Source organism: Apostichopus japonicus, chromosome 7 (assembly GCF_037975245.1).
Source record: "Apostichopus japonicus isolate 1M-3 chromosome 7, ASM3797524v1, whole genome shotgun sequence".
NCBI lineage: Eukaryota > Metazoa > Echinodermata > Holothuroidea > Aspidochirotida > Stichopodidae > Apostichopus > Apostichopus japonicus.
In genome coordinates, this window is record NC_092567.1 from 6479723 (window position 1) to 6499154 (window position 19432).

Sequence of the window (19432 nt, forward strand, 5' to 3'; positions counted from 1 at the left end):
TGCGTTTACCTGCCAGGAATAATTTACTGCGATATTTTTGAATATATATCATTCTAACTTATACATTGTTTGCTTCGCCATATTATATTTTCCTGAAATTCATTTTCTAAATCTCATGAATATAATATTTCTCTTCCTTTCAGGCCTGTGACGGAAATGGCAATCTACCAGGAGAAGAGGTGAGAGAGACATAGATTCATGTTCCTGTTAATTAGTAACGGTAATTTTAATAATAGACACAGATGTATTAATTAATGTTGAACAAAGAAATAAGACAAAAGAGTATGATACTTTGTCCCTCATCAGGAGGAAAGATTTATAATTGTCGTGTATCGAACAGGGAATTCAGATAGGCCAGTTACAAGTTAATGCCTCGTAATGATGATAGCACTGTTCTCAATGTCAAATTTAGATGCGGCCTAAATAATCTTACTTCCGCACACACAGTCAAAGAAATGATAAACAAAGAAACGAATAGACTTTAAAATAAGTTGAGTCCGGTGTTATAGTGTGTTACAAGCCTCACACATTATTGGAATATAACTTTTAAACTGTCAATCCCCTCCCACCGGCAGATGCTGATTATTTTATTTCACTCTGCTGATGTGCATATCATAATTTGTTAGCTCGTATCATAGTTCGTTTTCCGTGAATTTTTTTTTCACAGTTTATTAACCGTAAAAGGAACTGATAAAAAAAATAAACATTTTGAATTTCACTTTTATAGGGTAACAATTTCTCTACACACAAAGGGCTAACTGTAGTCTATACCCAAATCTCCCATTAATCTCTACTCCGGTATTCTTTAATATAATAAAATCATTAGAATCATTCCCTGGGGTCGGGGAGGGGTCGGGGAGGGGTCGGGGAGGGGTCGGGGAGGGGTCGGGGATGGCTTAGGATGGTATTCGTTGGGTTATAGCATCATGAATCATTGTGAAACGAGAGCATACACTGTGTCATAAATACACTATCTCGGAGCGAGCTGGTAAAAGTAAAGTGACTGAGTGATGACGTCATACCGTAATCCCTTACAGAGTGGATTACATGGAGGAGGGGTGCATCAAGTAAGTTACAGTTCAGGTCCGTTTATATAAAAGACATGACAGCAACGGCGTAAGTAGCTTTCGACACTTAAGTGATTTTAGATGAAGCTGTGTGCATGAGGGTTGACTCTCTTCCAAAGTAAACTTTAAAAAAAAAAACATTTATTGAGCGATATACTTCCCAAATGTGTGTCAGTTCAAGGCCTCAAGTAAGATTTCGAGATGGTTTACGCTGGTTCATATCTTAATTAATTGATTAATAAGCACAACCTGTTACAGTTATTTTTCCACGGTGGTTTTTATTTTTTTTTTTTGCAATATGAAAGCTAATTTCTGAATATTGTACCAAACCTTTCTGATGTTAGTCAAAATGAGCTAGCAGTGAATTACAATAATACATATTTTTCCCTCTACATGAACTCTTATTTTGGAATATTCAATTAACACATTGATCGATAACATGTCGTTGCCTAAACACATTTACAAACAGAGGATTCATATAACACCAACCTGAGGAGGTTCCATTTTGCTTTTTAATTCAATTTGTTACATTATACATCTGACTTATCCAGCAAACAAATAATGTTTTTATGAGCGTTTAGTATAATGACAACGTTTGACAACGTTTCAGGGCACGTTTTATCTTTCTTTGTAGGGCCCATTTAAATTACTTTCAAATACGACGTTAGCGTACACGTGCAGCTAAGGTGTATTACTGCTACATAAATCATTGTATATACGAACTTGTACTAATGGGAGTGTGTGTGTACTCACCATGCAGGCGACGGATAAGTTAACGTGATGAAGTATTTCTGTTGAAAGGCAGAAAACTAGTGGCCCGTAGTTCCATTGTTTCAAGGTGGGGGAGGATTTGACCGACTTAAATGTTTAAAACTAGAGTGTGTTACCCAAAGTTGGATGACAATTTAAATTAACGCCACCCCATCCCTCTTCATGGACCTCTTTGGTCCACCAACTTTCTTCGGCGGAGTTTAAGAAGTCACTCATCGTTTAATAGTTGTAATACATATTGATATAGTGCATCTTTTAGACATCTTGAACATATCTGCAAGGTGTTAACACGGATATACAGGAACAATATTAATAACAATAACAATAATTAAAGCTATTTTCCTGTTAATGGATAAATGATGCTATTTAATGCCCTTGGATGTCTAGCATTAAACCGTCAAAAACGTTCAAAATATTTTCATAAAAAGCGGTCAGTTTCACCCTTCAACGTCCGGATAACCTTTCATATTTAAGTAAATAACGCTTTACTGATACTGCACAGAGAAACTAACAATATAATAAGAAATAAAAAGTAGGTAATTTGTGTTTTACAAGACATTCATTTTGACGAATTATGCGACTCATATGGTTAACGCTGGATTAATGTTCATTGTAAAGTGACAACAATAGAGCAAAAAATGAGCAAATAAAACGTATAACAATCTGTCAAATAAGTTGAATCACGTGACACCAAAAGTGTTTCCAGTTCGTATTTTCTAAAATGTGTTACAGCTTCCAAGTATCTTGATAATTCGTTCATCGTTCCAGACTTGTAAGACAATTATCTGGCTTCAATTTCTTATTTTGACAGAGTTTTAATGTTGATCCTCTTTGTTCAAACAATATTTGTCTCTTCTTCACTCACTATTATTTTCTCTCCAATCTCTCCCATCTCTCCATTCTCTCCCATCTTTCTCTCTCTCAAAAAAACGAGATCATATCTTATTGTTACTATAGTCCTACTACCAGCTAACTAACATGTTCCTAGACAATGGTACCATGGTAACCAGAGATGCCCGGATGCTACGGGAAGGGGACAGGAGTATATTATGACGGCGAATTATTTTTCGGAACAGTGATTTTCACTATAGTTGTGTATATTTTTACAATGGGGTCCCGGGATGCATCGAATAGTTTCAAAGGTTAATATCAGTAGTTTTTTAGGGCTTCGTAGGCAATATGTCTCCGGGTCCAACAAGTCCACTGACCATGTGTATTAAGCGAGCTCGTGACCGTGGGAACATTCACAGGATAGCGCTTTCAGCACCCCTGAACATCGGTTTGAGCCCGCCCCTGCCCCCTCCCTTTCCCTTCCAACGCTCATCTCTAACATGGTGTTATTGGGACGATTATTTATACTGGTTGATTAAATTATCGTTTTGGAAAATAACGTAACGCCAGCAAGAAAGACTCTGTCTTTCGCATTTAACACTTAAACTGTTAATAGTATTCCGCACTATAATATGCATTATTATTATTATTATTATTATTATTATTATTATTAGTATTATTATGCATAATTAACTCCTTTACTGTTAATAGCTTTCCACTGAAGATAAACTATGCTAATGATAACACAAGTTCCGTCAAAACAAAACATAAAGCAGAACCCAGTCTAGCATGGTCTAGAGAATCAACTAAAATAACTATCCAGTTAGATGTCAATAATGATAAATTCAGGGAATTTCCTTTAAAGGTATAACAGTATGAACGTCAAATAGTGACACGGCCTATCCAACATTTTACTTAACTTTTAGACGAAATGTTTCGATTGGCTTCAAATTTCTAGAAGAAGAAGGGAGAGGGGTTGGTCCAGCTGGAAATATATAAACCACATTTATGGATCAAACTGGTTACCATCAGAAATGGGGTACACTGGCCATTTTAACCAGCTCCTGAATTCTCACCTTTGTATTGCATAATAACGTGAGCCAATGTCCAATTTGATTTGGCTCCTACATTTGTGAATTCTTAAGAAAAGCACACGATGAGAGCTGAGTGACCTGGATATTGTTCGGTAACGATTACGTTAATGTTTGAAGGAATTGTCGAACTTTCATAACAAAGAGAATGTTAAACTTTGCAACTTAATTGAAAATGGCTACTCAGCTAGAAGGGATCAGCTTATAAACAGGACGGAACATTTCCCTGCATCGCACCAATGTTAGATAGTACATTGGGTTGCATCGATTGAGTCATCGTTATATCAATGGGAAATCCCCTGGATAGGGTCATTTGATGGTTACCGGCAGGGAAGAGGATGGGGTGTGGAGATAATTGAACTGATTCTTGTACAGGAATCCTGTTTTACACATAAACTTTTTTTTATAGATTGGGAAAGGATTATAACCTCGTGCTATGAGTCAATATGGGTTGACTGATGTTATTCATATACATACTTTTTTGGAATATTTCAAGCAAACAGTAGAACATTTTTTATAGAATCCAATCTTCACAAATCCTTTCGAGCATGGAATCAGAGCGACCACATCATAGGTGACCATGGTTTCATGGATTAAGCCTTCATGTGCATATCATGTTCAGTAATAAAATATTCGCAAGACGTACTCCTTAGGAATCCCTAAAATAGTAACTGAAATAATAATAATAATGAACAGGACAAAAATTTCCAAGACATTTGAAACATGCAAAGTTTAATGTAACGTGACTCGATTTATCTGAAATAACACTTTTAATATGGATACATATTATGATTTACAACATTTAGCTATATACTGCATTGTCTTTGTTTCTGTGTTATCTTATACATATTCATTACTTATATTTTTCCTCTTGTTTAGGGATTCGATGAGAAGAGTTACCAGTTGAGCCTGGCGAACTTCAACCAGGCAAGACGCAAGTAATTGTAAGTCAATACAGCTGAATACATTCTACCTTAGTATTTAACATTGTATTTGTTAATAGAGATTGTCTGCTACCTTTAGTTGTACAATCTTAATATATTAATAATAATCTCCATCAATAACCAGAAATTGTATTCCTATATCTGTGATTATCTAATTTTATCTGGCCAATAACTATAATTGGTTTTATTGTACATTTCATTAATAAAGCTGATCCATGATTCAATGTATGAGATGAATGATAAGTTCCTTCCATTAACATAAACATCGTTCACTTGTTTCCCGTGTGGCGGTGTTTTGTTTGGCTGGTGGTTTAAATTACTTGTTGACTCATGGTATTCCTGGCGCTTTTTTCTGGGGAGGGGGGGAGGGGGTTGCTTAGGTTTAACTTCCCCATTATTCTACTAATAAGTATGTTGTTCGACCCATTGATTATGATAACAATATAACCTGATATATATCATATTATTTTTATATTACAGCACAATGCAAAATGCATGTTCAACTGGCGATGCCAATCATCAGCAGGACTGTGACGTAATTCACTCAATCCTCAAAACGATGGCAGTACATTCAGTGAGGAAGGATCTAATAAAGATTTAGGTTGTAAACTGTTAACATCTCCCAAATACTACAAACAGCGCCAGCTAGAGCTCCAGTATAATACACTTGGAACTAGTCTCTAATGATTGTGACGTCATCAAATGCTTATATTCTCAAGACAATGGCATGGTGACTTCGTAAACACTGTAACTTTTACATTCATTGTGAATGGATCTTGTTTAGAGATTAATTTGTAAAATAATATTAATAACAACACATCCAAGAAATAAGTAAAATTTGAAAGATTACTGTTCAATTTACATTTTGTTTAAGGGATTACTTTATTCGGAATTTCAGTCTTTAAATGTTATAGTACAAAAACAAAGTTATGTTTCTTCAACTTTTCTGGTTTGGTAAGATAAATTTCTGGTAAATTCCTTTAATGTTAAATTGATGATGACGTCAACCCCTTAGTACAGGCCTAAATATTCATGTCAATTTTGTGATTTATATATTTGAATAACTCAACAAAATCAAGTTTTGTCATTTCGTTCTTACACCAAAGCATAGTTAGATGATTTCCACAACATTTGTCCGTGTAGAATGTGTACTTCAATGTTAACATGTTATATGAGGCTATAAAGTCTTCTTATTCCATTGTGTTTCTGTTGTACTTATATGAACTGACATAACTGTCTCCGTATTATATTATATTATTATATATATATATGTTATATTATATTATATTATATTATATTATATTATATTATATTATATTATATTATATTATATTATATTATATTATATTATATTATATTATATTATATTATATTATATTATATTATATTATATTATATTATATTATATTATATTATATTATATTATATTATATTATATTATATTATATTATATTATATTATATTATATTATATTATATTATATTATATTATATTATATTATATTATATTATATTATATTATATATTATATATTATATATTATATATTATATTATATTATATTATATTATATTATATTATATTATATTATATTATATTATATTATATATTATATATTATATATTATATATTATATATTATATATTATATAATATATATTATATAATATATATTATATAATATATATTATATATTATATATTATATATTATATATTATATATTATATATTATATATTATATATTATATATTATATATTATATATTATATTATATTATATTATATTATATTATATTATATTATATTATATTATATTATATTATATTATATTATATTATATTATATTATATTATATATTATATTATATTATATTATATTATATTATATTATATATTATATTATATTATATTATATTATATTATATTATATTATATTATATTATATTATATTATATTATATTATATTATATTATATTATATTATATTATATTATATATTATATTATATTATATTATATTATATTATATTATATTATATTATATTATATTATATTATATTATATTATATTATATTATATTATATTATATTATATTATATTATATTATATTATATTATATTATATTATATTATATTATATTATATTATATTATATTATATTATATTATATTATATTATATTATATTATATTATATTATATTATATTATATTATATTATATTATATTATATTATATATTATATTATATATTGATATATATATATATATATTATATTGATGACGTACCCACCACATTGGTGATCAATTAGATGTTATAGTAGTTATTTGCACCACCAACAGAAAGCTAATTTGTAGAATGGGAATTAAACGGTAATGTGCAGTATTTTTTTTTCTAATTGTATTGTTTCCTTATATGTAACAAAGTCGTCGTTACTTGCGAAAATGAAGAGAAAGGTTTGTTCACCTACTCGTGTGTCCCTGATCAGATATTGCTGGACCTGCACTCCTCGTGTGCAAGGTATAACATTCTTCATCGGTCCAATTGTATTTAATGTTATGATACATCCCAATTCCAGACCCATTTCTCTACCTTGCAACCTCCGCCCTCCCCACAAACAAACACTTTACTACTCAGTACTGTACGCAGACATGTTTGAAATACTTTGGTTTAAATCTGTACATACTGTATCCACATACACTCGGTAACTAGGAGTTCATGATTAAACTTTTCTTCGTCCTTACTTTTACTAAAGTTTGATGTAAACTGTGACGTATCGGTTACGTAATGTCTAAAATCTAACAAAAAATAGAGCCACATTAACTGTGTCAATGTAAAGACTAAATAACATTCATTGGTTATCTACAATACCATTGTGTTATTAAAATCGATCTACAAGAACTTAGAGGTGATATTAATTAATATCTGTGACATCTTTGTTCTAAGTCAGCATTTCTTTATTTTTTTCTGTTCCTATGAATTATCGTTCTTAACATGAACTTAACTGCAACTTCATCTATCATTATTTTCGTTTTCTTATTCTATTATTATGTTCACTTATTATTATATTATTATGTTAAGCATCGCTTTATGATTGTTTTGATAGATTTATGATCTGTTTGTTTCAAATCAGCATTTTAATAATTTAGTTTATTATCAATTTTACGGCATATCCTATTTTTTGTATAACTGATCCCATCAGCGCACGAAGAATATAATATGAACGCTCAAAATAGTTCACCGACAAACAAACATACAAACGTCTCTATTTAGTGTTAACGTTATCTCTTCGAAATTTGCAGTCAAGTTAAGTGCGCTTTGATCATGCGCAATTAGTTTAATCTCTCCAGGTATGATGATATGACGTCAATATAAGATTAATAACAAAACTACAGAAATTAATCAGATAGACAGGTTCCCATTATTGTTAGCTCTTTTCGTTCCGGTTTGAATCAAAACTGACTGTAACGTCGATAATCTTAAAACTGAAAGTCAAGGGCAAAAAAATTACATTGTAACAGTTTGTACCAAAAGTGATCTTGAAGAAAACAGGTGTGATGTCATAGCAGGTGTAAGGTCAGGTGATGTAAAGTGTGATGTCACTGACAGCAAAATAGTCTTTCTTTCATGATTTCACTTAATTGGTATGGCTTTGGATTGGAAAAGATCTCAACATTGCTTTAGGGTATGTGACAATGACAATACCCATAGTTTAGTACATACCAATTTTCAAAAGAAATAGAAAATTAGACTTCCCCGCCCCTCCCATTTTTGATTCCTTGTCTGTGTGTGCTTCTGTGACACTTGCTTGTTTCCGCGATAACTCAACAACGGAGTAATGTATGTATGTCGTACTTGCTAAATGTAGATGTATTTTAGTAAAGAGGTGTGCCCTATTTGTTAGCGCTGACTTTATGAATATTAATGAGGTTATACACTTTTGGACCCGAACTTGTGGGCCCCAATATTTTCGGACCATTTGAGCGCAAAGTTTTATTGGGCCTAATTTTTGGAAAGGGCCAAAATGTTATATTGCAGTAACTCCACAACCTTCAAGTACATCAGGTTGTATCCAAAATTGGAATGCAGTTGTTGGTTAATATCTGGTAGATGTGGGCATGAATATTATGATACCGTTTTGGGTGAAGACGTAAAACACTTTAATATTCCACTAATCAAGTATCCATAGCGACCGTTGGACACTTCTTAATATTGTATCGTCTATATTTACCTTCCGTTGATATTATAGTACTAAATATTAGTTTAGTTTAATTTTGAAATATTACATTTTGCTTTCATTAATTGCTTCATATACAGTCTTGTCTTGTTACATAATTTTTACTCTTCATTATTTTAATGCGCTTTATAAATGATTCTACCGGTTTCGTTTTAATTCAGACCTTTATTATCTTTATACTTAGACATTTTCCTTCGATTTAGAACAATTCTAAGACATATGTAATACTTGCTCTAATTATTGTTATATTTCGTCATTAATTATTAGATTGCTTTCTACTTCATCCGTTTATTAATTTTACTTTTTTTCAAGATTTAGTTGCTTTATTTCGTTCCTCCTATTTCTATGTTATGAATTAATCTTTGATAATACTCACGCGTAATACAGTGAATATTAGAAGAATATTGTTAAATGTTATAATAATAATAACAATAACAGGCTGTCTATCGTTATACCATTAATTGTGTTATTCAAAATCAAACTAAAACAATGTCTTAGACATTCATTAATAACAATGACATGATTTGCTTTTCAATACAGTTCTTTATTCCATGATTATGATCTCTAATTATGTTTCTTTGGAGTCAATAGGAACACGTGACTAACGTATTATAGTAAGATAACATTGCAATACATGATAATGATCATAACGAAGATGGTGTTCTATATATTTAACATGAACCTTCAATGCAATGATCGGTTCTCCATACACATTTTTCATCATTTGGTATCGTTAATTTGCTCCTTCTTATTGATGATGTTGATTGATGATTAACAAATATTCATGATCACTTCATTGTAATGTAGTTTTTGTCGTATTTGCTTTAACCCAATTGGATGTTATGATGCCATAAAGTTTACCAATATAACCCAAGCCCTGTCCCGCAAAACTGAATATATTTACATAACAACAAAAACTGACCGACATATATATATGGAAAAATCACAGCGTCACGATATCTGTTTATGATATGAGATATATCCAATAAAATAATTATTCCTTTATTTTGTTATATTCTTGGTATTTCTGTATGCTTGTACAAATATACAATTTTTACTACCAAACACACTTGTTCCCTTTGAGGCGATCCTGGTCTCTCATTCTGATACAATTAAAACCTATTCATCCCATGTATCTGTTACTATATCATAAGTTCATATCGTAGAATCTTATGATGAAATTATTGATATGTATTGATGTTGTAATGTCAATGGAAGCAATAAAAGAAAACTAATCGGAGAAATATTGTCAACAGTGTTATCTCTGTGTAACATGTAGTCTATATACTAACTTGTAATTTCAACCTCTTACTCTTGTGCTGTCCTGCGTCAAGGTCATACAGAAGGTTACTGCTATACATTAACTCTCAACACAGGTGAGGCTGGTATAATTGCGGTTGAGATTTAGAAATTCTCCCAACAAAAGTGTTGATGTCGATATGTCTGCCATAAATTTAAACTTTCTCTTCAAGTTCATCCCAACATTTTCTAGAAACAAGTGCCTTTTGAAAGATTCTAAACTTCCAACTTATTACCAAATATTCAGAAGTGTATAATAAACTGAACGCAAAGTATATTGCTCAATGTGGAATCTGGTGACCATTATATGATTTTATAGCGTATTTTGGGCAATATATTAATCATCTTCAGACTTCAGGCAAGAATTTTAACGGTTTTCCATTTTCCTTGTTTCTTTTTTCTTAAAGAAACGAATTTCACTCCTCGTCTCCATACGATGATCTCTCCTTGTCAACATCCACTGTGTTGATCATTGACGTCTCTGCAGAAATGGGGCCGGGTGGGGGAGAGGGGTGGGGAGGGGTGTTCCTTGCGGATTCCCTCCATTGTATTAACCTTAAATCGAGATGAACTTCCTCATTGAATCTCATTTGGTAAAAACTGGTAAATCAATGATACCGATACTCCTGGCCACTATATTCTTACTGGATTCATTTCTCCCGTACAATGTCCTTTCCCTTCCCCGTTCGTCTTCAACTGTACTGGATACCACGTATGTCTGTTTCTATGTATTGACAACGTCATAATACTTATCAATATATGTTAACATTTTTGGGGGCCTTTGTTAGGTAACACTTTGTCACACCCGTCTGCAGGGTTTTCATTAAACTGTCCCCTAAAATGAAAACGAAAAGTGTAAATTTGCTGAGAATGGTTATTAATACATCGATTACGATATGCGATTCTATTTTATTTTATAATTTTATGTCGTGGAGTTGAAGTTTTGCTTCATAGACTTGTTTTCAACATAGATTCCAATCCTTTCTTGTTTTCACTCTCTTTGACCCAGTTTCTAAAAGTCGTAAACATTGACCAATATTGATGTCTGGCAGTAATATAAATGGCTTATGTAACCCTTCATAGAGTGATGTTGTGGTCTTGCAGTAAAATAGATATATCGTCTCATTAACACCGCGGTTTATGATATACCGCAACTGAGAGATTGTGGCAATTCATCCTAAGCAAGAGATAGTATCAGATTGATACAAAGTTCAGTGATGGGGTAATGATTGCTACTTGTTTTAGGTGTTTAATTAGTCAAAGTACTGATAATAATCAATAATTTAATAAACAAATAAACAAATAAAACAGAACACACATCGAAGTTCAAAATAGGAAATGGAAGTGGGGGGGGTGGCTGTAAATCTAATCACACTAGCATATATGACGCCGTGATCAATTGTTGGTGCATAAGATATGCATCACCCATAGAAATTGAAGTAGGGAGAATAACGTCATGCAACATATACTGAAGCCACCCATTTAACTGGTGGCGCTTTGCTTGTACTGCAAGAGAGTAACGGAGCGTAATACAAACACTACGTCTTTGAAATAACTAAAGTGATAAAGTTGACATTAATCACTCGAAATGGTGATATCGCGTGCTTATGGAAAGCCGTTTTAACATTTAATAAGGAATTTCAGATATCTCGAGAATAATTTCAGATATCTCAAATTAAATTACAGATATCTCAAATTTATTTAAGATATCTACAAATAATTGCAGATATCTTAAAATCAATTTCAGATATCTCGAAATACAAGGGAATTTCAGATATCTGAAATTGAATTCGAGATATCTCGAATTCAATTTCAGATATCTCGAATTCAATTTCGGATATCTCGAATTCAATTTCAGATATCTGAAATAGAATTTTGAATATCTCGAATTCAATTTCAGATATCTCGAATTCAATTCAGATATCTCGAATTAGAATTGCAGATATCTTGAATTCAATTTTAGATATCTCGAATTCAATTTCAGATATCTCGAATTCAATTTAAGATATCTGAAATAGAATTTCAGATATCTCGAATTCAATTTCGGATATCTCGAATTCAATTTCAGATATCTCGAATTGAATTTCAGATATCTGAATTAGAATTTCAGATATCTCGAAATCTATTTAAGATATCTCGAATTCAATTTCAGATATCTCGAATTGAATTTCAGATATCTGAATTAGAATTTCAGATATCTCGAAATCTATTTAAGATATCTCGAATTCAATTTCAGATATCTGAAATAAGAAACAATTTCAGATATCTAAAATTCCCAATTAAATGTTAAAATGGCTTTCCATACGTGCTGCTCTTGGGTGCCAAAATCGTGAAAAATGTAGCAGTGGACTGTAGTTTCACATGTAATTCTTAAGAAGCAATAGTAGAAGCAATTACATAGAAATATAATTACTTTACTAGTGTCGTCCAGCTGCTGTATTGTAATTTACTGGACCCTGGAAATAGTTAGCCTAGCCCCTAGACCGGCTGTCCTTTTGAATGCGATATGACTAAAAGCCTAGTGAAAAAAAAATATCACCACCTCATTTTACTTAAAAAATGTATACCTAACGATAGATCCACATGCTATAATAACATGGGATGACGGTTATGATATCATGGGCTTATCACTAACATTTCAATACTAGGAAATAGGCTTAGCCTAACTTATGTTTATGCACGTAGCCTTACCCCTTGGTGGGATATGTTATCCTGCATAAACTACTACCCAATTTGTAACATTATTTCTCAGACCTGCATGCACAGACTAATATGGAAGAATTACACAAATTAAGTTGCGGAAGGGGGGAGGGTGGAGAGGGTTACATTTTCAAGGGACAACTATGACAATATCTGAGTGAAGCACTAAAATAATGCAAGCAAGAAAAACGTTTGCCATGTGCCTCTTAGATGAAATTACACTTCCAGATATTAAAAGTTGCACAAAACACTCCACTTATTCAAGTCATTAGAGGCGATACAAAAAATCAAACTTGATTCTTAAGTCAGGAGTATAGTACTTACCAGTCTGGTCGCCATAACATGTCTCTGTTTTGCAAAGTACACCTACTCTTTCACAAAAACGGGTAAAATCAAATTCAATTTCAAAGTCGAATGCACAATGTATGTATATGCAGACGTACAAATGATCTGGCTTTTTGCAGTATAACGCAAAGCGCCCTCATTTTGCCTGTTTATATTATACATTTTATTTGTTTTTTGGGGAGGGGGGTGGGAGGTAAGGGAGGTGTGAAATAGTTACAAAAATTTAGAATGTTAAAGAAAGAAAATGTATTAAATGGTGGACGGCATTCAGATAGTGTTGTCATTGGTGGGGGTATAGGAAGGTAGTACGGAGTTAAGTGGTCACGCGATATCAATTAAAGGAAGTATACAATAGATACATTCAGCTGATTATATGAATATGACTACCTGTATATTAATATTACATGTGTAGGGTCTGTGGTAGTGTGAAATAGTCATACAGAGTCAAACAACGTAAATGTATGATATATGACAAACGTTAACTATTTAATCGTCACAAACTCTCAGTCTAAATTACTAACGATGATATAGAGTCAAGTAGTCACGTGATATAAATTAAAGAAAGTATACAATATATACATTCAGCTGATTATATGAATATGACTACCTGTATATTAATATTACATGTGTAGTGTCTGTGGTAGTGTGAAATAGTCATACAATGTCAAACAACGTAAATATATGATATATGACAAACGTTAACTATTTAATCGTCACAAACTCTCAGTCTAAATTACTAACGATGATATAGAGTCAAGTAGTCACGTGATATAAATTAAAGAAAGTATACAATAGATACATTCAGCTGATTAAATATATATGACTACTTGTCTATATTAGATGTGTAGGGTCTGTGGTAGTGTGAAATAGACATACAATGTCAACGTAAATGTCTGAAATATGACAACCGTTAAATATTTAATCGTCACAATCTATCAGTCTAAATTACTAACGATGATATAGAGTCAAGTAGTCACGTGATATAAATTAAAGAAAGTATACAATATATACATTCAGCTGATTATATGAATATGACTACCTGTATATTAATATTACATGTGTAGTGTCTGTGGTAGTGTGAAATAGTCATACAATGTCAAACAACGTAAATATATGATATATGACAAACGTTAACTATTTAATCGTCACAAACTCTCAGTCTAAATTACTAACGATGATATAGAGTCAAGTAGTCACGTGATATAAATTAAAGAAAGTATACAATAGATACATTCAGCTGATTATATGAATATGACTACCTGTATATTAATATTACATGTGTAGTGTTTGTGGTAGTGTGAAATAGTCATACAATGTCAACGTAAATGTCTGATATATGACAACCGTTAAATATCTAATCGTCACAATCTATCAGTCTAAACTACTAACGATGATATAGTATCAATCATATACATCATGAACGATACGCAGATGTTAATAACAATATTAAACATTTTGTTTTTGTAGTATTATGCTTTTCTATATCCAAATAAGTACAAAAATTGTTTTACGTCATATTATTATTAATTTTTTTATATGAATTAATGGATTGATTTCATCTTTTAAATTCTAATATATAATTAAAACTATTTATATTTTCGACAAAAAATAATTATCCCTGATTAATTTTGGAAAAGTTTCTAATCATCATAATCATTTTATTCCCGGCTACGAAGATCTTTTAATTTGACCCCCCAAAAAAGAAGGAAAAACATTAATCTTTATAATCTAATCCTTTAATGAAGAAATTGTGATGTGATGAACTTGGACAGATGTGCAGTTACTGAAATTACGTTAACGGTTATTTTTCAAATGATATAGGTCCCCAGAAAAAAAATAATAAATACACGTTTGGCCACGTATGTAAGTTGGAACGTGCATCTAATTATGTTACTGGAATTCACCATTATATGTTAGTATATAGTAGTTTTGTCATTATTATTCAAATCATTTAGGAAAAGAAAAAGACCATAGTCATCGCCTGGCACAGTGTTTGCAAATACAAAGATTCAGTAAAAATGTTTAGCACTGTGGACGCTGCTTGACTTAAAATATTTCAATATAAGCAGTGTTTTGTTAATTATTGGAGAAACAGAGAAATAAAACAAAAGGGTTGTTAGCATCCATTCAATTATCAATAAAAAATGTTAACTCAATCTGACAATAGTAATCCGTAGGCCATGTTGGAACCAACCGTCAGAGAACAAATGAGTACTGGATACCAGGTTCAATACACCGCCTGCAGGTTTGTAGGTAAAGCTACGCTTCTAAGGCGAGAGGTTCGAAACCGGTAAAGAAGTTTTTAATTCCACTGTTGGCAACTGCCACCTGTATCGAGCAATACTAGTTGTCACTCTCGGTAAGCACGTCATACCCCCACAACAGTGGCGTAGCCAGACTTTTCCATCTGGGGGGGCAAAGGGGGGGGGGCGAAGGGTCTGATTGGTGGGGCAGACTAAGCTAGTACAAAATACATACCAAACAGTTTGCATGACAAACTGTGGCAAATCGGGTATTGTGTCAGCAATGTAGGGTACAGATGGTCACTCTAGTTAGCTGACGTTTTATGTTATTTCCACATAGGTATTATTAACGATAAAACTGATCACTGAAAAAGTCATCGATAATTCTCTTTAAAAATCTGAATAGACTATGCTCTTTCTGTCAGTATTCAAAGATGATCAGCATGATATCTGACTTGCCTGGGAGTGTAACCCCCCCCCCCCCACAATCAACAAAAGATGTTATCATTCCCCCTGCGGGCCCATCTTTTGCACTTTCTAGGGCTCACTCAAACAGTCTAGCGAATGTTAATTCGCCTATTCTGATGACTGTCTGCGAACTTATCGACGAATTTTGCGCCCTATTACAGACTCAGCCTCAGCTAAGGTGACCATATTTTCGTGACTGAAATCGGGGACATTTATTGCGTGACTGATATGGGGGAGGGGTTAAAGGGAGGGGCTGTCCCCCTCCCCTTTAAGAAATTTTCAAGTGCCTAAGGTGCTTAGATGTAAAATGGTGATACTTTGAAGCACTTTTTAAATCAATTTTATTTTCAAAAATGTAGCTTTTATTTAAATGAAATCCACTTACTTTACGTGGTTCTTTGAATGCTTGTGATTTGCTCATGCTCACACTATAAGTGTCGTTGTGTCGCCGTAGTTGCCATTTATACGGTCGAAAGAGTGCTAGGCTAGATCGATCTAGCATATTTTTAACAGTGTTTCCACTTTACACTGGCCCACCTGAAATACTGGTTATAAGTTCCGTTCTGCGACTGCACACTTGACTAAATTTTGTTTTTACAATTCTTTTACTAATAATGTGGGATATTTTCGAAATTCCTGAACATTTTGACGAATCGGGGACATTTTCGGGGACACTTGTTCATCGGGGACAACACACTGTAATCGGGGACTGTCCCCGAAAATCGGGGACGTCTGGTCACCTCGGGCCTATGAGCTCACTACGGAAACACACACGTATATAGACTACTAGGCTGTTATGTGTTGAATGTACCTAACCCAAGAAACACATCGCGATTGGTCGCGTAGGCGTAGCAAAACATGTTGTTAAAAACCATGGTAATATGCACATAGGCCCAGCAACATATTTAGTGTACATCCGAGAATGGTAATACTGCTATAATTCACACGGCTTATTATATACGCAGAAAATAACGTAATATTTAGTCGATGCAAAATAAAAGTGAATTGGCTGGATTCAAGCGCACAATCTGTTTATGACTACGAATGTAACCTTTATATCGATTGACCTTAAGTATCCGCCTTTTCTTTGAAATCGCGCTCAGACAGCACTTACGTAGCTAAATTACTTCCTTCTCGAGAGTACGTAAACAATGTGATAAGGCAAGAAGGGAAGCGTTCAGATTGACCTCAAAATGAAAGTAACTATTAAGTATACAGTTCCATTACGTTTTTCAAATAACATCACGGGTTACACAATGAAATGCTCACTTGCGTTAGAATAGCGACAAGATGTTAATTTCAGATTCTGCATTTGGATAACTTACCTTAAAATTATGTTTGCTTTATCTGTTAAATTGTTGTCTGTTTAACTAATATGATTTTTATATTTAATTTGATATCAAGAGATCTAGACACTTTTGTTATAGAAAATGATCGTCTGCGTTGAAATATAAACCCATCGACGTCATTAGTTGCAGGCAAACATGATTCCTGAACCGTTGAAAAAAATGTATATCACACTGTGAGTATTAGTCGTAAAGGCAAAGCAAACTTTCAGTACGTTTGGAAACTTCGACAGCACGTAATTGCAAGACTGGGTTTAAGCGCCCACCTTTAAATGATATATTTAAATGATATATCCTTAAAATGTTTGCACAAATCGTAAATGGTACCAAAATTTGAAAATTTCTGAAGCAACGAACCCACAAAATCAACACATTTGCTACAATTGTTGCTAGATCCGGGGATTCTACGACTGTACCAATGAGCTCGACTTATTAATAGATGTACGTTTACTAAGTTTTTTGGTTGCTATATTACTTTTATTGTGTTAAAATTCGACTTGTAAGTTACCACCACAGCTATTCCTATAACGTGAATTTTAGTAAGACTATAGCTCAGTTATGACAGCAGACTCCAGGCTACATAATTGTAAATCTATTTAGTCGCTTTACTGATGTACACTTGCAACAAAATATACTTGATCATCATAAAGAGGGACCTAACACAACATGTTACGTATTCAGTTCGTAGGAAGGCATTACATTGTTAATATTCAGCCTTGTGTAATGTAACTACGAATACAGAGATTTTGGGAGGGATATATATTTACTGGTCGACTTAAAATCCTTCCCAAAGAAAATATTCAGATTAAGACGCTGGCAGTATAGAACTTTCCAGCCATTAACAAAGGCTGCAACTATCGCAAATGTTATTCTCGTTAAGTCTAGCCTTCCATATCATACCATACCTAGGTATATCATACTACATACACAACTTTCTAAATTCTTATCACTACTGCTTGTTCAAGTCCACGTCTTTGATTGTCTATTTTACAGGTCATATATATATATATATATATATATATATATATATATATATATATATATATATATATATATATATATATATATATATATATATATATATATATTTATAAATGGAAGCTTCTCAAAACAGGAAACTATCTGTTCAGGGGTCGTAATACTTTGATTCAACAGGAAGTAATGAAGACATGTTTTTTTCATGCCATACTGTGTGTGTATGTGAGTTACATTGTACCACATCGTAACAGGGATAAGCATGATGAACCGTTCCGCCATTTTATCATGTCAACTATTAGAGCCTGGAAAGTGAACGAAATAGTTCCAGGAGAGAAAATCAGAGTAGAGGTAAGATTAAATTGACCATCAAGGAGAGCAAATTCCATTTCTAGCCAATTTCTATAAAAAATATAAATAAATCACAGTACTAGACTGCAGAGCGAGGTAACGTTAGTTTCTACCGTTAACGTAGGTTTGATTCGTATGACCAATTAACTATAATGATGTTAAATGACCGTGACGTAGTTTGTTCCATATAGTGAAATGAATACATGATATACTTACATGTGTTTTATAACATTTATATCGTGATACAAGCTGAAGCTGATATGAAACTGTACAATATTGTAAAGTAACTGTATTGTACTATGAGTAACACAACATATATTACCTTATTAAGTTAGGGTTATACAAGAAAACAACTGCATGGGGCCTTTTGTGCTTGTAATTTATTGCATTGTACATACAACCCGTGACTATGTGACATTGTACTGTAATTAGAGAAGTAAAGAGTATACTTTAATTAAGAGTTGAACGTTAGTGCAGTCGGTTACGTGTTTAGACACACGTTTAGTGTAACTCGTATAGTGTTATAAAGGATTATTTCCATCCGATAACCAAACATGTCTGTAGTATCAGACTCAGTATGTACCTGACTTTATTACTGTCCGTCCTGTATTTGCTATTGTCCCACATCTGCTGAAGACACTTGTCTTGTTCCTATACCAACATATGCTGGACAGGTAAATTTGTATAAAGGTACATACATTTAGAGGCAATAGTACAGGCTGCAGGGGCACTTCTCCGTACAAAATTACAATCACCCCCCCCCCCCCCGAGTCC

General features: G+C 32.6%; 3 protein-coding genes and 1 long non-coding RNA gene across 7 annotated transcripts in view; 3 read left to right on the plus strand and 1 right to left on the minus strand.

Moving 5' to 3' along the window:
* LOC139970046 (uncharacterized) overlaps positions 1–19432 on the plus strand; it is a 320960-nt gene that overhangs the window by 205271 nt on the left and 96257 nt on the right. The window lies entirely within an intron of this gene.
* The window catches only part of LOC139970082 (uncharacterized), an 892672-nt gene that overhangs the window by 175760 nt on the left and 697480 nt on the right, over positions 1–19432 (minus strand). The gene's annotated exons all lie outside the window — the stretch shown is intronic.
* On the plus strand, positions 141–5943 carry LOC139970117 (uncharacterized). Of its 2 annotated transcripts, none has more exons than XR_011794020.1 (3): positions 141–220; positions 4640–4704; positions 5185–5943. It is a non-coding gene; the product is annotated as an uncharacterized lncRNA (long non-coding RNA). The 2 variants fall into 2 exon arrangements; XR_011794021.1 differs by having other exon boundaries at positions 141–179.
* LOC139970064 (uncharacterized) overlaps positions 18463–19432 on the plus strand; it is a 156937-nt gene continuing 155967 nt past the window's right edge. The window contains exon 1 of the mRNA XM_071975698.1: positions 18463–18658. The gene's annotated coding sequence lies outside the window, so the exon portion shown is untranslated. The remainder of the gene's footprint in view (positions 18659–19432) is intronic.